Genomic DNA, 23,601 nt, shown 5'->3' with positions numbered 1-23,601 from the left:
GTTATTAAAAAGATTAATATATTACAACATAGTATGTGAACACATTATGTATTAAGAATATACACTGTATGAACGGAATATAAGATGAAAGTACAGAATGGTTGTAGCTACTATAAATGTGTTGGACATTTTGTAAGAAAAGCTATTTTGTTTTAAAATGAAGTGTGATAGACTATACAAGTAAAAATTGCAAAAAAAAAAAAAAAAGTAGCCCTTCAAAAGTTTAAAGCTCCATGACTGAAAGTCAGCAACCAAAAGCAGTAATGGGCAATGTTCAAAAAATAAGAAAAGAAATGGAAAATAATGTGATGTGTAAATACAAAGAATATGAAATGCAAGACTGAGTTTTGGAAAAATGGATGTAATGAATGCGCTATTTAAAACAGGTCATCTGACTATCCAACGGTTTGGCTTTGTTGGGAAAATTCAAACTTTAAGTGTACCATGAAAGTGTGGATCTCAAAATATTCAAATTGAACATTTAATTTAAAAGTATTTACTTCTCAGAGCTCTTCACCAGTGTATAATTTTTCACAAAGATTCCACAGTGCAACCTGTAGTGCATCATCCCAAAAAGTTGCCTTTATGGGCTAGACTTAGAGCATTTTTCCAATTTTTACAATTGAACAAGTGGTGTCTGCCATGTTGTATCTGATAAAAAACAAGAAATTTGACAACTAAGGCTTGCTAAGGAAAATTCAGTAATGTACATGTTTAATTTACTTCTGGGAAGAGACTGATCTTTAAATCTCCCATATAGAATTTAAACACACCTGGAATGGTTTGGATCTGTTGCACAGATGAAGTGAGAGGCTTGACAATGCAAAAATTATTAATGACTTATTAGCATAGGTCAGGACTAAGAAAAATATGTTAGAATGAAGAAGTTAATGAAAAAGCAAAGGGAAAATAATTCCTTTGCTGAATAAAAGTAAGTTTAACATCAAAAATGGAGAGCTGAGTTATATGGCTTAGTACTGAAATGTTTGAAACAAGATAATCTGAAGTTACAGTGGAAATGCCTCATCCGGAAGACAAATATGCTCACTGAAATTTCTTGGAATTATGAATATTTCAGACTTAAGTTTAAACTTATCCAGTGTGGCTTTGTCATTATTGAAATTACTGGAAAATGATGCAAAAATATATTGTAGTGTAGAGCAAGTAAAGAGCAGTGAAGAACTTATTAAACAGATAAGAAGTAAAGTATTTGAAAATGAATAATTCAGTAGTTATAATGTAAATCTTTGGCAGTTAGAATGATAGCGGTAAGAGATTCTACACAACAATAATTTAGTTCAAGAGCCTTTATGCAGATGATGTGCTTTGATAAATAAAAATCTGTCTGTCATAATATTTGGATATGAATCATTTCATGAATATAACTGTAGGAAATCTATTGTGGTAGAACTAGACCATACATGTTTGAAGACAATATTTGAGAACTTGTTGTGTATGACACCATAGAGGCTAGAAAGAATGCCCATGTAACTGCTGAAATATAATTTGACTATTAAGTGGAAGTCATGAGAGGAAACCCTATTAACAAATATGCTGAGGAATTTGAATTTTACAGAATAATAGAAGGCTTTGCTTTGAAAAGAAATGGAAGTAAACCTGACAGTCTCACAGCTGCCCATAACAGAAAACAAGCTTAAAGATTTTTGACAATGTATTCAAGAATCTGAAGATAACAATCCTTCAAGACATGACAATAAAAGATTGCCAGAGTAAAAGTTCTGCTGGAAGGAAAAAAATTAAACCTTACTTTTCATTTAAAAATCTGGTGCATATCAGGCCTTGTGTTTAAAGGAGATAAACAATAAATGCCTAAACACTGAAGGAAAGGAATATTTAAAAGAGAACAAGACCAGGTTTAAGATCTGTGCAAAGAAAAAGCAGTGGACGTGTTATTATACTGGTTAGACATGTCAGTGCAATTTGAGCATATAATCAAAACATTTCTTTTTGCATCATATGCCATAACAGTAATACGAGAGAAAGAGGGAGAGGGAGAATTTGAACTGGAAAGGCCACAAAGTAAGTTGAGACAGATAAGTTTCATTTTCAAAATGATATGCATATAATATATTTTGACTATTATTCAAAGGTTTCTGAGGTTGTGAAGTTGTAAAGCTAATGGACACTGCAAGTATTAATTTTATTAGCTCATTTGTAAATAACTCAGTGCTAACCAAATTTCTCAAACATATTGTTACTGCATTCTCAAAATACTGTACTTTTGCCTTGTATATATTTGTATTGTATATTTCTTTGTTTTTGTTCTGTTAAGTATCTTACAACTTGAATTGTTAGGTTTTTCTTATTTTTTAATTTCTTTCTTGCAGCTTTTCTCCTTGGGTCACTGCCGACAAAGGGCTCTCTGGGCCCAGTCAGACTAACCCGGTTAACAAATGTAAAAATAAATAAAACTAAATATTTAAAGCCTTGTTTCTGAAATATAAAATGCCAGATGTGTCTGTCTCAGAAAACTACATAAACTACACAAGTATGGACTTCTGGAAATGCTGATATTTCACAGAATGTCCCAGACCTTTCTTTGTATTTTTGATCTGACAAGTTAGAGAGGATTGCAGTCACTAAATGAGGTGTGGTGGGTGGCTTTGGCTGAATACAACTCACTGTCTTACTTGTTAAATTTAACATCTAGATTTACAGGACTAGTGTGTATTTGTATGAAATAAGTAAGAATGTTTATTTTTGTGGCTACTGTTTTCTTGAAACTGTTCCTGATTTCAAGAATGCTTCTGACTTTCCCTCATGTTTGTCTGTTTCCTCAGTATTTAGAGCTCTAAAAAAATGCATTGAGGACTGTAGTCACTAAAAGACAGAAATGTGAGTTTTCAGACTTCATCCTTCAGAAAATGCAGGCCAGAACAAAAACTGTTCTGTCAACTTTTGCAGAAGAAATGTGTCTCTAATCTTGGGGTTTGCTCCTGATTATTTTTTTCCTGTCTCAGATTCTTGCATTAAATGGTTTTGAGGATTCTGTTTCTTATCACAGTCACATGAGGTGTACCTGACAGTGGCTATCAGTGGTGGCTGGTGGTGGGACTATTGTAATGCTGTAAAATGTGGTGTAGAATTGCTGCAGTGAGATTTTGAAGGATGTAAGAGTGAAGGGATCACTAGGCATCCCTATGTATATAGGGTACATTACTTTTCTGCCATGCAGTGAGCCTATAATATGCAGGCAGCTTAGAAATTTTTAGTTTGGCTGTTGGAATTACACTGCTATCCCATTACTAGTTTAAGGGGGAGGGGATTTGTGTTTGGGGAAGCACTGTTTTCACACAATGGGGAAAGTGGATAGAACTTGTGTAGCAAAGCTTAGCATCCACGCATGTCATGGTGTCATAGCATGAATTCATACTGACTTACTGCTGCTGTAGACCTGTTGGAGGATGGAAGACATACCTCATGCCATTGGAGGATGGAAGCAGAGCTTGCGGCTTTTGTCCAAGTGAATTATGGGAGACATACTGTGCTACTGGTGTCATAATTACAGGATGGAATTGTATTTGATTACTGCTACTGATGCCTTATTAGAGAATGGGTCCCACATCCCTTATAGTTGCCTGGAGGAACAATTGGAATCATACTAAACTAGTGCTACTGTTGTTGTAGAATTGATGTCATATAACCCAATGCTATATGACTTCTACTTCTATTCAAAGTATTTGCATGTCTTGGAAAAAAATGAAGGGGCATTTAAATTCTCATTATAGAACTGGCATATTTGCAAAGTTCAGCTTCATAATTAGGACAGTCATTTCTGTGGTACAGCGGTCTGTATCCTTGATAAACTTTTTACAGATGATTGTATTGGTTAGTTAATCTTTTCTGTAAAAAAAAAAAAAGGTGATGTTTTCAAATTGCTCACAATCTATGCAGATTGTGGATAGAATTTTTCACCTACAAAGGATACTGTTGCAGTCAGATTGTCTCCTGATACTTCAGTTGATATATATGTTTTTGTTTGTTTTAGTACTTCACAATATGAACAACTTTCAATCAATAAGCAAATCTATGTTTTTTATACCTAGAAAGAAAGCAAAAAGCTGCCATAAAACTGTTCCAGATCATGATCGACAATTCAGATCTGATGGTCTCTATCGAGATGGAAGAACGTGTTTCACTATGCTAGTAACTGCTGCTTAGATCACACCAGGAAGGATACTATCTTTGATACCATTGTGGACAATCTTGCATGCCAGAAACATCAGCGAAATAAGGAGGTAACCAGAATGTACCATCCAGTGAAATAATGAGGTAAACAGAATGTGTCATACAATGAAATAAGAAGGTAAACAGAATCAACCATCCAGTGAATAAGGAGGTAAACAGAATTCACCATATCAGACACACTATTGCTCTCAAGATGTAAAATAGATAGTAAAGCAGTCAGAAGAGAAAATGACATGGGTTTTGTACAAGCATGGTTTGATGGAAAAATGCCTTTCAAGGAATTGTATAATCCCCAACTTCAGCAGTTGATTGAAAGGTATGTAAAAGGGATTGATGCACTGTCGTGGTCAGATACTCTGCATCAACTGCCCTTTCCAAACATGCAGGAGCACATGCAAGCAGACATTCACATCGCTATACATGAAATATCACTGTCAGTTGTGTGCACTGAAAGCACAGAAAACAACACACATTGCACTCCAAATAATATATTTATACACTAGGGAAGGAAGACATACATGGCCAGATGCATAGAGCTCTCATCTGTAAATCATTCAACAGTAGATCAAGCTGCAATGAAATCACTGCAAAACTACAGTGTTGACCCACAAAAATGTGACAGTGAATGCTACATAATTAAAAGCTTTAAGAAAACTAGGAGATTATGTTATACATGTTCCTTTCTGGGCTCATCTGTTGTCCCTTGTTGACATATGGGTTCAACATTTCAGGACTGTCAATGAACTTATGGCACTTTTGAAATATGCCTTCATTCAGTCTCCGAAATGAAAATAGGAATATATAGCTTTCCTTGAAGAGCTTGGGCTCCATGGATATTTTATTGCATTGCCACCGGTGCCAGTGCTGACAAAGTAGAATACATAGTTGTTACCTGTACAGTACCATACACATCTGCAGTACCTGCAGGATGACTTTGATGAAGATGATGGTGATGCAATATCATGAACCATGTAAAGTATATTCTGAACTTGAAATTCAGCTGAGTTTCATTTCAGGAGCTCATCTGACTCGATTACAGTCATCAACTCCATACAGCTTAAGGCTAGACCTCTTTCAGTTTCAATATATGCCATGCTGATGTCATTTCAAAATTGTAATCAAGCTAGAACAACAAAAACACAACTTTTGGGAGAAAAACAATTAATTTTTCATCTAATTAAGCACAAGATGAAGAAACAATATTCAGCTGTTCACATCTACCTTTAAGGTTAGCTTTGAGATTATGGACAAGTATTTGTTGCTTTCTGGAAGGCCTGCAGAATCTTAAGCCTATATAGTTTACCATAACTTAACAATGACTTTTAATCATATGCCCACCAGCATGCCCATTTTTAAATAGGATAATTGTGTCTTTATTATATGTTCAAAGTTTCAAAACTTCGAACGTCATATAATCGAACTTATATGACTGAAGTTTTAAAACTTTGAACATATAAAAAATCAAAAAAAAAAAAGAAAAGAAAGTTACCTGAATGCTGTAAGCAGGGGGGCAAGCCACCCTGCACCCCCACATCCCCCGCTTCTTAAAGATACCAACTCCGAGACCGCACTACAGTGAAGTATAGGGAAATATTCCCTATGGCGATGTTATTTCACTAAAGTGCGGTCTTGGAGTTGGTATATTTAAGTAGCGGGGGGTGTGGGGGGTGCAGGGGGGCATTCCCCCCTGTTTACAGCATTCAGGTAAGTTTCTTTTCCTTTCTTTTTATTATATGTTTGAAGTTTTAAAACTTTGGTCATATATGTTCGATTATATGACGTTCGAAGTTTTGAAACTTCGAACATATAATATAAATCCGGATAATCCAGGTCAACTTTTGAAGAAATGGAAAGTGCATATTTGGCAAAAGGTACAGGAACTACTGCAACTGTCCTTGTTTGTCTTAAACAAGTGCAGGCATTCAAAGGCTATGCAGATCCCAACACTGTGTGAAACTGCACTGGATTTCAGATTCCAGTGCTGAAGTTGAATGTTCATTCCTGGCATATGGACAGGTGTGAAATGATCAACGTCAAAATCTTACTATCAGCAACAAGAACCTGCTAACAGTGCTGCTGTTCAACAAGCAGTAGTAAACAGTAGGAAAGTGCAGTAATCATGTACCTTCAGGACCCCAGATATAATGTAATAGACAGATTGTGTTTGACCGAATTGTGAAAGTATCTTTTAAATTTGTGTTTGTGCTGTGTGCATGCAGCTTAACAAAACTTCCTGTTTCTGTTTGTCTGTTCCACAGTTTCTTAAATTGTCTGCTGTTAGTAAATGTCTGTTTTGTAAAAATTTAGATTTAATTATTTTTTTTTCCTTTCTCAGGCACTGTGTGATTGTGATATGTCTTACTTTGCTGATATGTTTCATGTTATATGATAGGGTTCTATTTAAGACTATCTTGCCCAGACACATTAAATATCAATAATTAGCTAAAATGACAAAATGTTTGGGCTAGCTTTATATGTGGTTGCCATAGAGGGGCTTTCAGGTAGATCATAACATAAATTAAATATTGACAGGTTCTTACAGGTAGATGAGTCATCTAATCTCACATATGATCCAGTGTGCACTGCTTCTGGAGCAAAGTAAAGAGAAGTCCTTGGTCATGTACACAGAAGATTAATAACAGATTATATGGTAGCAAAACATTCACTAAGCAAAACTAGCAGTGGAAAAAAAACTGTAGAAGGAATGTATAAAGTTTTGAAAGAGAAATTGCCTGAATGCAAAAATAAAAAAAACGTTTAACATAAGGATCTAGGCACATAGTATCAGGAGGATATATTTTCATAAGAACAACACACATGATTAAGGTGAAAGACAAAAAATATAAGAAATGAAAAATATTTTGAACTGCAGTTTTAAAACTTGAAAAAGATAAGCTGGGCAAACAAATTACGCATAGTGTGAGACAAGATCAAGAAAATTTTGAATGCAATTTATAAAAAGATATTGAGCATAATAGGAAAACAATTTATTGATACAAGACATACAAATTGATAAGCTGTATATAGATTCTAAACTGTATTTCTCAGATACAACAGATTATAGATATATTTACAAAATCTTATGCAAAACTGTTTGGCTGTACAAAGGGGGTGATAAATTGCCCTAGTGACATCCAAGTAACCTCAGATACTGAAACCTAATTAGATTATTTTGAAAAAGAACTATGCAAACTGGATCCAAATAAAGCACAGGGTGGAGACGAAATTAGTAATAATGACCTGAGAACACTTCAGCAAGAACTTACAGTGCTATTATATATATTATTTACCAGGATGTACAAATATGAGGAGATTCCTGAAGATTAGAAATATACACTTATTAAACCTGTCTTTAAGGGAAAGGGGAGTAGGGCAAACCCAGAGTCAAACCGACCCTTAAGTCTATTTTCATGTTATGGGAAAATAATGGAGAAAGTCATATTGGATAATTTATTGTCAGAACTGGTAAGGTTGGGACTTGAAATCACAAATCAGTATGCATATGTTGAAAATAGTTCTATTACAACCTGTAACATGTTCTACAACAATATTACAACAGCTATGAATGAAAAATTGTGCTATGATGTAATTTATATGGATTTAACTTCAGCATTTGACAGGGTCATACACCAGCCAATAAATTAAAATAAGACGGACAGCTGAGTGGCTTGCAAATTGGACATGGCAAGTATGATACAGCAACTGGTCAGGTGAAATTCTTGGTTACAGAGGGAGTATCCTGCAGGTCTCAGTCCTAGACCCAAACCTGTTTAGATTGTATCTTTCATATTTATCTTTTTTGTCTCAGGTATTCTGCAGCCAGTATGCAGATGACTTGAAATTGGGTAAACTGATTACATATGCTACAGATAGGGCATGTCTGCAAAAGAACTTGACTAAATTAACTATTCAGGCAGAAAAGAATAATATGCTGATAAATAAAAAAAATAAGCATATGAGATTCAGGATGCATAGATTTAAAGGTGAATATTTAATACAGCACACAGTAATTAAAACTGTAGACTCATTTAAGGACCTGGGTATATGGTTAGATCCAGTTTGGAGTTTTTGTAATCATATCAACCAACTGGTTAATGACAGTTATAGACCTAAAGGTTGGAGAAAAAGATTTATAAAATCTAGTAAATCAGAATTGATAAAGTCATTGTCTGTTAGTTACATTAGACCCAAACTCGAATATGGAATAAAAATATAGAAAACTTATAAGAAAACAAGCATGAATAAACTGGAAAGAGTACAGTGGAAAAATGCCAAGGGTATACCAAGGGCATGAATGGATATGAAAATTTAAGTTATTATAAAAGACTAAAATATCTGAACTTGTACAGTGACTCATATAGAACTTTAAGATGAGACCTTATTTAGGGATGTAGGGCATTAACTACCTCTGGGATTGTTTGGGGTTATAAAAAAGTAGTATAGAATCATCAGACAACCTATGTAGAAGATTCAGTAGGAAAGAGACAAATACTAATTGGCTCTCTGAGAAAGCAGCTGATGCATGAAATAAACTACCAAATTACATCAAAGCAAGCACCAGCTTGGATATTTTTAAGAACAGTCTTGGCACTTGTTATGGAAACAACTGATTTGTATATTGGCAGGCTTGAAGGGTATTAATGCCCATGCCTGCAATGTCTGTATGTATATATGTGTATAGGTATGTACATATATATGTATGTATGTGTATGTACATGTCTATGTATGTAGGCCCTTAAGTCCCAGTTTACTTTGCATACATAGTATGTAGTATAACAACCAAAGTAAAAAATAAAAAAGCCGAGGTGCTAGAGAGAGACTATCCAATAAATAAGTGTTGGATCCTGTTTTCTGTCGTTACATTTGAAGAATTTTTATTTTTTATTTTTTATTTTGGTTGTTATACTGCATTCTATGTCGAGTGATCCTTCACTAAATGTGCCTAGAATATTTAGGCAAGACTCAACAGATAGAAGTCAGACAACTATGGAACAATTTACTACATCATTGGGAGATCGAACAAATGTCCGAATCACCCAAGAAGAACAGGTTGTTTTTTGGCAGAAATTTTTACAAAAGGAACAAATGAGAAGAGCAGATAATCTGTTTTCCAATGTTGGCCAACGAATAGGCAATTCTTTACCTGAAGAAATGAAGGAAATGTTTGATAAATTATATAAACTTATGGCTAAAGAACTGGCGGTGCATTTAAACTGCCTAAGTTTACAAAGGTATGTGGAACTTGACATCACACCGAGAGGCTTGAGAGTCTTTAAAAATCCTACCACCCTATTTGATCTGGATGAGACTGATAAAGCATTTCTTAAGAGATGGGTAACAGCTGCCCATCGTTGCTCTATTGAATGGGTTAGTATATTAGTTGAACGGGACAGGGTGAAACAAGTGAAATTGAAAACTGAAATTTCTAGTGCTTGTGAAACTTTGTCAAATACAGTTGGTTCAGCTCGAATGGAGCAGTGTTTGAAAGACATTCAGAGTAAACTAATAGATATGGAGAAAGAACTGTTAAATGTAAAGAAATACAAATTAAATTTTGACATTAAAGATTATGCTGGAGATTCAGCTTTCTTTTGCCCAATCAACAGCAAGAGATGACGTCGTGGCGTAAGGTTTGCGGATGAGGAGGGTCATAGGCATAATGGCGGAGCTAGTGCATACTCAGATGCATCTACTGAGTGGTAAAGTGAATCAGGAGAAGCAGGGGATTATCCGGAGCTTCCTGCAGTGCAAAACCCTCAATATTTCCAGCAGCCTTTTCTTAGAGGTAAGCGATTGGAATACAGAGACAGAGATAGATATAGAGGGGTCGATTCCACAACTGAAAATGGACAGAGACAATATTCGGAAGCCCAGTCAGCTTCCCAAAGGTACAAATGAGTTAGAAAGAACTGACTCTTTAAATTTTTTTAACCAAGAGGTTAATGGACATGTTATAGATAAAACATATATAATTAATTTATGTAATTTGAATTTGGACAATGCTACAATTTCTATGCTTAACCATGGTTTGAAATTTATACCCATGGTACTGCCTAGACTACATTTTTTAAAGAGTAATATATATCGTTTTATACGTAAATTACATCTAACTTGTTTTTTTCAAAGCAAGGATAAAAATGTGGTTTTAGATAATGTATATAATGATGTATCATCTATTTTGGATGACTCAGAGGAAAGTTTTTCACTCTTGTATGTCAGAAAATGAAGTTTTTGTGAATAATAATGCATATTGTCAGTTGGACACATCTAAAGTTACAGTTAAAAGTCATTTTGTTCCACCTTTTTTCATGAAGGTATTAAGAAATTTTCAGCAATGATAGATTTCGCAATCGAGTCTATTTATAGTAAATTTGATGCTAATAGACAAGGTATCGATTTTAACTTGACTAGATTAGAATGGCAAGCCCTACAAAGATTAATTAAAAATAAAGAATTAGTAATAAAACCAGCAGATAAGGGCAATAAAGTAGTATTAATGCATTATACTCAGTATGCTGAAATGTGTTGGGAGCATTTAAATGACAAAGAGACCTATAGTAGATGTGATATTAAAGAATATGAAGAGGCTGTAAAACAATATAATGCTTTCCTTCGGAAGGGGCACCAATTAGGTTACTTTTCAAAAGATGATATAACTCATAAATTTAAGACAGATAATTGTGAAATAGCTAAATTTTATTGTTTACCAAAAATACATAAGAATATCGATCATCCTCCAGGTCGTCCCATTGTATCAGCATGTAATTATTTTCTGCATAACATGGGTATATTTTTGCATAGTTTTTTATATCCATATGTTATTAAGCAGGCATCTTTTATTAAAGACAGCTTTGATTTTTTGGAAAAAATATTACCAGTTACATGGACTAAGGATATGTACTGGTTTATGGCAGATGTAAAAAGTTTGTACACAGGTATAAAACATAGACATGGATTGAAAGCATTAGAAAAATTTGGGGGAGATAGTCCACTATCATTTTATATTGTGGAATTGGTAGAATTCTGCCTTAAGAACAATTATTTTTATTTTGATGGACAATTGTTCCATCAGTTGAGAGGCCCAGCTATGAGGACAGCTTTTGCCCCCGTGCATGCAAATATTAAGATGCACTTTTTTGAGATAGAATTTTTATATCAGATGGAATTTTTTAAGAAGAATGTAGTAAAATATTATCGTTATATCGATGATTTAATTTTTACTTGTAAAGGGGGAAAACAGGAAGTACATAGTTTTATGATAGGCCTACAAGAGAATGAATTTGATTTGAAGTTTGATGGTTTTCAGTTTGGAAATAAGGTGAATTTTTTAGATATTACTTTAGAGGGAGGTAAGAAGGGAAAGATAGTCACTAAAGTGTTTCGTAAATTTGAAGAAAGTTTACATTTTTTGGATGGATATAGTTACCATCCACCACATCTAATGAAATCTTTACCATATGGTGAATTTATAAGAGTGAAGAGATTGTGCAATAATACAGATGAAGTGGATATAGAATTAGAGAAAACTTTACAGTTATTTGTTAGAAGGGGTTATGATGCAAAGGAAGTAACATTGTCTTTAAATAAGGTTAAAAAAAGTAATGTATGGAAGGTAAATAAGAAATGTAATATTAATTCTTATAGGAATCAAAAATCTAAAGGTTTAGAAAAAATGTATATGGTAATGACTTATGATTTGTTATCAGAAGAAGTTAGTCAGGTAATAACATTTTACTGGAATTCATTATTTAAATATAAGGATTTGATAGAAATTTTTCCAAAAAATATTATTTTTTCTTACAAGAGAGGTAGGAACCTTAAGGACACATTGGTCCATGCTGAATTTTCTACCCCCAAAATTAATTTAAGCGTGGATGTGAAGTTAATGGTAACTTACCCATGTGGGAAATGTATTTCTTGTCAGTACGTATGTAAAACATTTGATTGTATAAATGGAAGGAATTTTCAGCCCTCTGGTAAATTCTCATGTAATAGTTATATATGCATTGAGATGTCCATGTGGATTATTTTATATAGGGGAGAGTAAACGTGCTTTCAAAGTAAGGTTACAAGAACACGTTAGAGATATTAAAATTAAAAAAATAGAAAGCCCCCTTGCAATGCATTTTAAAGATTTTCATAATAGTGACCCAAAGGGTATGTGTGCTACTATCTTGGAACATATTGTTTTAGATAAAAATGATGAAATAGTTAAAAGGAGACTTTTATATAAGGAAACAGTTTTTATATTAAAATTTGATACTATGACACCCAGAGGCATTAATGTAGAATGCAACTGGAGAGTTTTTTTTGTAATTAATTGATAAATTGTTTAATTAATATTTTATGGTATAAATATGTGTTGTAATGAATTTGATAGTATTCTCCTTGAAGGCGAAAGCCGAGGCGCTAGAGAGAGACTATCCAATAAATAAGTGTTGGATCCTGTTTTCTGTCGTTATATTTGAAGTACTTTCCATACATAGCCTGACCTTACCCCATCTGATGACAGGTTTAAGACTGAAATAATCATACAATAGCAATCAATTCCTCTTATAGAGGATGAGAGAGAGAAAAATGTCAAAACCCAAAGGGTATTTGGTTGTTGTTATTGACAAATGTCTTAGCAATGACTTTAGGACAGAGCTGATGCATAGTCCATGAGAAAAGGCTGCTGGGGAAAAATGAAAACTTATCTGAATGAAATGAAAAATTCACCTTGTTCATTAGGACCACAAATGGGGTCTGATGCTTTCTGTCACTGAAAGTAAGTATGACCGATTGCAATATTCACACTAGCCTTTGGGGAGTGCCAACAAAAAGTACTGCTGACATTCTTAGGTTTCTTCTGAGCTTGTCCTGTATGTCCAGTTTTGTCTGGAGTTTTTGTTGTCCATTTGTGAAGGAGCTGTTTGATGTCAATAGAAGGATGCCATCAGCATGCATAATAATGTTTTAAGAAGATCGGTATTGTTTAAAATTGTTAATGAAAAGTGAAAACAAAATGACACTTTTCCCCAATATTGACCCCTAAGGTACACCAAATGCTACACATGATAGATGAGAAGATGCTAGAGATGAGGAAAGAGTCCAACTGGGCATTCCTAGACTTGGAGAAAACATATGACAAGGTACGAAAAATGTAAATTTGGACTGTCCTGTGATGATTCATAGAGCAAGAAACATTGGTAGTGCACTATATATATATATATATATATATATATATATATATATATAGGAACCCAATGATACAAGTACTGACAGTGTTCATACTAACAGAGGGGTTCCTTGTGGGAGTGGGTGTGCATCAGGGTTCAGCTCTGAGCCCATTGCTGTTCATACTGGTGATGGACTACATTAGCAAACAGGTCAAGGAAAGATAAACAAAGCTACTGTATGCAGATTATGTGGCATTACAGGCTGACTCTGATAGGGGAATGAAATGCAAAACTGAAGATACATGGGATGAAACAGAGTACATATAAGGCAGTTTTAATGGCAGCAAATGGAGGAAATCAGAAGAAACTGAAAATTGAAATAGAAGGGAAATAGTAGAACAGGTTAACAGCTTCAAGTATCTCAGATGGGTAGTTGTAGGGAAGCCTGAATTAGGCAGTCAAAGTTGGAAACAGAGGGGCTGCAGCCAACTGGCACAGAGTGTCAAGGGTAGTGTGTGAAAGAAGAATGCCAAAAAAGCTGAAATGTAAGGCATACAAAACAGTAGTGCAACCAGTAGCACTGTAAGGTACAGAAGCATGGGTAGTTAATTCAGATCAGTTAAGCTGGAGGATATGGAGATATAGTGCCTGGTTGTAGGATGGACACTGAGACAGATCAAGAAAGAGTATCAGAGCAGAAGCAAAAGGAGCTCTAATTGCAGAGAAGTTCAAAGAGAACAGATATTGGTAGTTTGAGCACATGTGTTAGAAAGCAGAAGAAAATCTAGTGAAAATAATTTTGAGACAAGCAAAAAGAAGAGACGAGGAAATGAGGATGTCCAGCAAAAAAATAATAAATATATGGATTGTGTGAGAGAAGATCTATGACAGTCTGGCATGATTATCAAAGAAGGTAGCAGGGTAGCATTGAAGTAAGACAGATGACAACAGTTGACAGGAGATGTCAAGGGGCATTCAGCAAAAAGATGAATGGGTTGTGTGAGAGAAGACCTTAAACAGTCGATAAGGATTACACTCAGTGAGTCATGTCACTCATTACTGTTTCATTGTTCTTAATTTTCAGAAAATGTGGCTATGCAACACCAGTTGTTCTGTTAACGTTTTAAGTGAATTACAGTTGTCTGGCACTCACAACTCCGAGCTGTTAATAAACTGATTCATATATAGTCAGAGTAGATGGTTTGAATATTTTTTCCCCATTTGTCGACTTTGTGCTTTGAGCAAGTCACTCAGTGCTACTGTGTCACCACTGAAAAGGGATACTTTCTCCAGTGGATTTTCCTGGTTATAAAATAGAAAAAAGAAAATAGTGTTTCAAATTTGCCCCTCCCCCATTATTTTTGAATTTGTCCAAAAATTAAGCAAAAAAATTGAGAAAACTTTTCATTTGTTGTTTGTAAGATTGTTGGCCTTTGATTAAATCATTGTGGCTTACAGTCACTAAATAATGACAGGTATGTGAATTTTAGACTCTGTCCCCTTCATGAAATACTTGTTAATGTAAACATATTATTCTATCAACTTTCTACATGTGTAAGAGTCATGTTCCTGATGTTTGGATCTTTGATTCTTGAGCTAAGAAATTGGGAGGACATGGGGGTGTCATATGGATTCACTGTATGATTCCCGCAGCAGTGAGTTGAAATACAATTAATTATTATTCATATATTTGTTTATTCATTTTTTCATAAGTAAATATCTGAATGTTTGCAGTCATATAAGGGGCCATGATTAATAGTTATGTCGACATGTGTGTCCTGCATTCCAGAATAGTTATGGTTTAAAGGAAGGAATCAGTTGTAATAAACAGGAGCTTTTTCACATGAGCCATGATCTTTGCATACAATACCTGGTTTCTTTGCTTTGTTTACTGTTGGCAGTGTATTTATTATTTGGCTATGAATAAACTGGACAGCACAAAGTATGTGAGTTTAATGTTACAATATTAGCAATGAATACAATTCTAACATTTTTTGCAGACACATTGCTGTGAAATGCACTATACTGGGGTACTACAATTTGTCTAGAACTTAGTGCACATGAGTAAAGCTAAGAGGTATTAATGAGCTGCTTCCTGTTGGACAGAATTTGATTCTCTCAGACCTGTTGTATTTGCCTAGTGTGAATTTTACCAAGTCCCTTCACCAAACAGTACTCCTGTGCTCCCCCTAAAAAGGGACACTAGTGTCCGGGAAGCTATACTAGGCTGTACTAATGCATTACGTATTTGTCTTTTGAATTCCTGCACCCTTCAGATAGCCCCTCATCAGTGCTTCTCTGTACTGACTATGAATCCCAACATATCTGTTGTTTGATGGATTACCAGATGCATTTTTAATAAATGTGAGTTTCAAAAGAAGAAAAGTTTACTGTAGCTCACGCTAAATCAATTTATAAATGTACGTGTATTTTGTTCATCAAATGATTATCTTTGTTTTTACTGTAATATTTTTAAGAAAAGTTTTACATTAGCCCCAAATCTCTGTGTTCATTGTAAACCTAAAGAGTACAATAGTGTGCACATTGACATGTTTGAACAGTGTTTTATGGTTATTGGGAGGGACAGTCAAGTAATGTGATATTGACATGGCTTTGTGTGTGTGTGTGTGTGTGTGTGTGTGTGTGTGTGTGTGTGTGTGTGTGTGTGTGTGTGTGTGTCAGGGGGGGGGGTGATCTGGTCCTTTTCCCTGCCTAGGGCTCCATTTGACAAGATCTGTTCTTATCTGTCAAAAATTGTGCATGAGTATTTTGTTTCATTCTTATACCCTATCCTTTTATTAAACAGGCAAACCAAAACCAAGGAGCAATTTCAGGCTAAATGACTTGCTTAAAGTCACACAGTAGGTAAATAGTGGTAAAACGAATCAAACCCTATAACCTTGAGTACAGGTAGCAGCTCACTAAAAGTATAGAGACTTAATCATCTGCATTAAATGTCAGTACCTTAATAATGTCTCACTTTTTGATACATCACTGATGATTACAGTCAGTAATGCCAGCTATTAGACTTTCTTACTTTGTGATGCACAGAAATGCACATGGATGAAAAACCTGATGTACTGTTAGCTTTCTAAGTGGATTAAAGTACTCTGCCTCATATCTATTAATAGGTTTGCTGATTTCTCTGAATGTATCTCATATTTATGCAATATTCCATGTTAACTTCTTTTTCTAGTAAAACAGTGATGATTACAGTTAGTCAGTAATGCCTGCCATTAGAGTTTCCTATTTTTGTTATAGAGAATATCCACGTCCATGCAACACCCGCTCTTCTGTTAGCATTTTAAGATACTGAGAGTTGTGTAGCACATAAGGATATGAGCTGTTAATGAACTGGTTCCTATGGTCAGAAGTGCAGGATTTAAAACCTCTTGCCTCCATTAACATACTGTGCCCCTTTGAGTAAGTCACACAGACAGTGCTCCTGGGTCATCCCTGAAAAAGAGACACTTCATCCAGTCTGTTTATGTGGTTAGCAAACAGATGAAAGAAGATACATTTTAAAATGTCTCCCTTTTTGTTCCTTTGTCTTTCCGCATTATATTTTTGTTGTGTCTAGGATTATTAAATGAAGATGTTGAGATATATTTTGGTATGTTCCTTTTAAAATTTGTGGATTTTTCACAAATTGTTGATTGCAGTCACTAAATAATGGCAGCTATGTGGGTTTCAGATGCTATAGCGTTCCAATGGCAGCTGTGTAAGTTTCAGACATTGTAGCCTTTCAGAAATGCTTGCAAATGCAAGGCTTGTTATTCTAGTAATGTTCTAAGTATATAAGAGAAATATTTAAAATATGTTCCTGATTTTGGGGTCTCTGATTCTTGAGTTACATGGCTGGGTTATCAACACTTCCAAGATGGCTATACACTGATTAGTATCTTAATTTCAGCTCTCCCAGTCTGAAAAAAAGAAACCGAGAGATACAGTAACTGTCAGTTTTAGTACATTCAATTACTGGCTAGTAATTATATTGGCTTGATGACAAGAAAGAAGGAACAAAGACATCTTGAAAGTAAACCATCTAGAAAAAGGTTAAGAGAAGACACTGACAGGGAAGAATACTGCGGTTGTTCAGCAAAATGCATTTCAAGTTCTGGCTTTGGTACAAGACATGTCTTCCGCAATTTGAGAGGAAAACATAAATCAAATGTGCTCAGGGCTGATCAAAATAAAGAAAACATAGAATGAATATATCTAGTCAAATAACAAAAGGCTGGAAAATGGAAGAAGCCTTAATAAGCTATGCAGATAAACTGATAAAACTGCAAAAATCAAACGTCAAAATGAAGAAAAGACTGGCTGAGTATGAAATTACTCAAGAAGAGCTGTTTCAAAAATTTTTTCAGGAAGAGGACAGAGCATGCAGGGAAAACCAATGATTTTTTGCTATACCAGAGAAACTGGAAGGAATAGACTGCATTAATTTTATGAAAGCACAGACAAGCAACTGGACAACTATTCCACAGAAGGATTTGTTAATTGAAAGGGCACATTGTGTGCATGCTCCAAATCTGGCCATGAGAAAGCAGCTAAGACCAATATTAGTAAAGATGCAATCCTGTCAGCAGAAAGAGATGATCCTGGCAAAACTGTGGTAGAGTGTTTGTAGAATATGATTATTCACTGTACTCAGACAGAAACTAAGCAAATTCATCACAGCAATTAGGAAATGTTGAGAGGCAGGTGGGAGAATCAAGATGCTGTATCTAGCTGTCTTGAGAATATTTTTTTTCCTGGAAAATTACAGTCATTCTTTGATGCAAAACAGGCTAAGGAATAAATACAAAAGTTTGCTCAACAAAAAATGAGCTATCAAACAGAGGAGGCCTCTGCTTGTCAGTCTTCTGATAATAAAGGTCATAGGAATATCCTAGAGACCTGGGACATAAACTGGAATCTGAGTTTGGGAGATGGAGATGAACAGGAAGAAGACCAAAACATACTGAAATTAATGAATACAGCTGAAACTATAAAGCAGTAATCACATTTTTGAAATATGCCTTTGCAAAAAAAAAGTGGAAAGTTTAGATTTTTGTTGAATTTGTTAAACTTGTGGGGAACTGAAAAGCATATGCCCAACTTTGTGTCATTAATGTCTGGAGGGACACTAAGGGGAAGGGAAAATGTATATGGGCATCCTGAGGCAATGGAGAAATTGACTCATGTTTATAGACAACCAGCTAATTCTCAAACAAAATGATGAGGTATGCAAAATATGTATTCTCACAGCATCACTGGAGGCAAAACTTTCTCATAAAACCACTCCTAATGTCAATCAGGTTGTCAGTAGTACACATGCTGAACCCATCTTACACAGTACAAACCAGATACACAGACCCACATATGCTATGGCAGTTAAATGTAACTTTAATAAAACCCAAATACCTGTAGATGAAGTACACAGAATAAATAGCAACAGCCCTGAATGCAGTCTTTCAAACTAACACCCATGTCAACACATACAGCCACATCTCATGGAGCCTCTACTTCTAAGTCCATATGGCAAACCACCACAGAATCCAACATACTGGCCATTGGAGACTCCATTGTGAGACACTCTGATGTCACTCTCACCAGGCTAAGTAAAGAAAAAGTCACAGTTAGTTGCTTATCAGGGCAAGGATCCACCATAGTATACATGCACTCATGTCATTAGACTGCAAGTACCAGTATGACTCAGTTAAAGTACATGTGGGTGTAAATGATCTGAGATGTACCTAGTCTCAGAATATGTGTCTCAGGGTGGTATTAGCCTAGCATTGAGCAGCATTATTTCTTCTGTGAGGAAGATGCCACAATATGAACAAAAGATGACTGACTTTAATAACTGGCTAAGTTTCTGGAGTCATTCTAAGGGAATGCAATATTTGTCAGCATGAAAGGAGATGGACAACAGATCATGCTGCTTTGCCAGAGGTGGTCTGCACCTGTCTCCTCTAGGCTTTCAAATATTAGCTAAAACATTGTCCTCCCCCATTGGTATCTTTTTTAGATAATGCCAAACTGAAAGTACTTCCAACATAGCAAATCAAAGCCAAGAAAATTGAAAGGTGTGTTTACTCAATGCTAGGAGTCTTAACAGCTGATGTCTGTGCAGTCACTGACACATGGTTTTACATTAAATAAAATCCCATACTATTTCATTATACCATATTCATGGGTGACTTTAATTACTTTACTATTGACTGGTAATCATAAATGGCACCAAACATGCAAGTGCAGAGATTCCTGGATTTTCTAAACCACAAACTCCTTGGACAAGATCTGGTCCTCGTATAATCTCCTCTCTGGTAAGGTCTGACCAGAAAACAGTCTCCTTTAAGACAAGTTTCAAGCCCCCATGAACACTGAGAACACTGCTGCCTATGTTGAACTGTTCACAGAAACCCAATACAAGTATGTTAGCTGCAGAAAGGCAGCTGTACCCACCAGGAATAAATACAGAACCGGAAAACCAGTCTGCCCTGGTTGAATCACAATAGCAATAGGCTCTATAACAGAAGGAAGAAATTCATGGCAAGATTTAAGAGGTGTAGCACCCAGCAGGATAAAAGCACTTTCATCAAACTAAACAAACAACTCATAGGAAAAATAAAATCTACCAAAGCCAAATTTTAGGTAAATATGGCCTCACAGGCAAAGGGCAACCACAAGGCATTCTTTAGCTTTGTCCACAGCCTCAAAGGCAATACACAATTGTGTTTAGAGGTTCATAGGTTCATAGGTTGGTACTAGGCTATCAGCCCTAGGGCAAGGTTCCTCTTGAAGAGGACCAAAGAGGCACTCTGCTTGACATGTATGGGCAATCTATTCCAGAGTCTGGGAGTCTCTGGGTCAGGAACCTATCCCTCCAGCATGTTTTGTTTATTGTGATGACAAGGTTTTGATGCTCTGAGGGATTGGGATTTCTTTAAGTGTAGCATGTCCAACAGCTCTGGGTTTGACATGGCCTTGTATGTTAAGCAGAGATCGCCTCTGAGTAGATGATATGTGACAGAGTATAGCTGGAGTTTTTTGATTCTTTTAGTGAGGTATTTCTGAGGCCTTTCCAGTTGTTGCAGATGTCTTGAGAGGTACATACCAAATGGGGCATTGTATTCTATAATGGGTCTAATGAGGGATGAGTACAGTGGGACAATGACCTCCTTTTTCTGGATGAAAAGCCCTTCGTGATGAGGTGTGCCACATAGAAGGATTTCCTGACTGTTGTGGCGATGTGGTTATCGAAGGTGAGACCACTGTCCACCTGTGTCCCTAAGTCTCTTATCACACTTTCTGTGTTTAGTGTACTGCCACCTATATGGTAATTCATGGATACATGTTTTTTCCCAAAGGGGATAACAATACATTTCTTGGCATTGAGCTTGAGCCCATGGCTCTGGCACCAAGCATCTGTTTCTGTAAGGCCCTTTTGTAGAGTATCCACATCATTTGGGGATTCAATAATGGCTCCCAGTTTGCAGTCATCTGCAAACTTTGTTAGCCAGAGTCCCTTAGTGTTGACCTGCACTTCAGAGAAGTAGATGCTAAACAAGGACTGAACCCTGAGGTACTCCACTTGTCACTTGTCTGGAGCTGGATTTGGAGTCGGCTACTTTTACAGTGTGGGTTCTATCAGTAAGCCATTTAGCAACCCATTGGGTGAGCTCATTGTTAATGAGGCCACCTGTAGTGAGACAAAACATATAGCAAATCTACTGGCAGAAAAATTTAGCCCTAACTGTAACTCTTTCATCCCTCAACCTCCCCTCCAGAATATATCTAGCACTAGGGAATGGGTCCTCAATGCTTTTTCCTAAGGTCAAGAACACTGCATCGATGGGCCCAGACAATATCCCTGGATGCCTTTTAAATAGCATATAACATGACCTTTCAGGGCCTCTGGAATTTCCATTAAACCATAGCTTCCAAACCAGCTTCATGAGTAACAAATGGAGAACAGCAACAGCCATCCCTCTGCACAAAGGTAGGCCATTTACAGACCTTGGAAACTACAGACTCATAAGTTATACTAGTCTCATGTGCAAAGCCATGGACAGAATAATCATGGAAATGATCAATAATGACATAAGAAAACTCCAGACACTATGCCCATCCCAATTAGAGTTTGTCAAGGACAGATTATGCATGCCTACTCCACCTGCTGGACTTCCTTGAGAAGGTTAGCAAAGCAAAGGATGATGGAAAAAATTTGGAAAAATGATTCACACTGCCTACCCTGACCTTGATAAGGCATTTGACAAAATATTCCTTCAGGCATTCTTGACAAAATCAAGAGGTTAGGTATAAAACCTTATGTCACCTGTTGGATAGCCAGCCAGCTGACAGCACCAGGGAGTTAGAATTTGGGAGTCCACCTCTACAAAGTGGCCATTCACAAGCATAGTCCCTCAGGGATCAGTCCTAGGACTGCTTCTTTATGGTATTTAATTCTCTGAAGTAAAGATTAATGTCAAGGGCCTGTAGCTGACCAAATTTGTAGATAACTGATAATTAGGACCAGTCATAGTATCCCCCAGTGACATTAATGTTCTCCAGGAAGGGTTGACACAGTCATGGACAAAAACTAAGTATCAAGAAATGCATAATGGTATCCTTTAGAAAATTATCCACCTCTTGTATTTATCATATTTACAACACACTCCTAAGAGTCGACTCTGTATTCATGAACTTTGGGACTCACATTGATAGTAGTCTAGCCTTTGACCATCACCTATCTATAGTAGTGAAGAAATCATTCTATATTGTGCAACTTATAAATAAATGTATGGCATCTAGGTTCAAGGAAGTCATTCTTCCACTGTATTCAGCATTCACCAGACCTATCACTGAGTACAATGCCCTTCCCAGTATATACTTAACCAGCCAAGTAACATGTCAGGTGCAGACTACCTCAAAGCCCTATGCCTGTATTCTATTTCATACAGGCTCTTAAGGGGAGATCTATGCCTAACATACAAGGCATTCTCAGACTCCCTGCTGATGCACCGCTTGCATATCAACAAAACAAATAGCAATATAATTACCCATTCTAAAGACTTAAGCCTTGCCTCTGATATGAATGGGATCTGCTGGAGAGACAGGTATGTATCCCATAGACTATCCCTTCTCTGAAATAGGCTCCTGATCCAAGTCAGGCAGAGTTCCTCCCTGACCCAATTCAAGTTTAATTTGGAAAACTGGATGGGAACAGGAAATTCATCTCTGGTTTGATGCCTATGTCTCTAATGTACACAGGCAGCCTTTAAATGGTTCATCTCACAGGCCCCTGCTTCTAAATCTTTAATCTCCCAAACCCCTTCTTACACTTATCAAGGGTACCAGAACTTGTAAGAAATTTGGTATTTATGACTAGGCTAAAAATCTCAAGTGGTCATTAGCCTAGTACACACCTATGGACCTATGAAAAGTAACTATAAGTAAAACAATTGTTGTTAATAGTATTTCTGTAAAACATTTCATGATATAAATTGCATAATATATGGTAAATCATTTTCAGATATTGTTGTTTGTGATAAATATACTAAACTAAAGTAAACAAGTATATTTTCTATTTTTATTATTAAAAATGTAGGCATTACAATGTAAAAAGAGAAGTAAGGCTGGGCAAAAGCTTGTTTAAGTTAATAGATTGCAATCTTGGGTTGATGAAGTGGGGAATGGGGAGTAAAAGTACACATATTATAATATATGTAAAGTTGCTATGTTTTCTCTAACTTTTGCATAGGTGAATGTATGGATTAAGGCCCTTAGCATAATGTACGTTTTTAGTGTGAACAAGTAAACAAAAGAACACTGAATAAATGTAAGTGTGAGATGAGAAGTAAGCATCAAAGACAGGTGTATATGTTGTTCTTATGAATCCATGGAGGCAAGCTGACTATGGGACAGGCAATAAAGCAGAACATATTCTTATTGCTAAAAGGTAGTGTTTTCTGAAAGCATACAAGCTGTCTTTCACATCGGGGGGAATAAAGATAAAACAAGAACTGGCAGCAATTAGTGTAAGTAGGAACTCAGGCTATAACATACATCAGAGCATGGCTAACCCTAATTTTAGGTTAGGTAATGCCTCTGTCTGCAGCTGTCAATTTGGAACAATTGCTCCTATTAGATGGGTCAAATTAATTTCATTATTTGAAGATGTACATAGTTGTATGTGTTTGTTTTAACTTAATAGGGTGTGTGTGTGTGTGTGTGTGTGTGTGTG

This window comes from Protopterus annectens, chromosome 8.part0, assembly GCF_019279795.1.
Source record: "Protopterus annectens isolate FY-2018-M chromosome 8.part0, PAN1.0, whole genome shotgun sequence".
Lineage (NCBI taxonomy): Eukaryota > Metazoa > Chordata > Ceratodontiformes > Protopteridae > Protopterus > Protopterus annectens.
Note: the sequence above shows the minus strand (reverse complement) of the source record.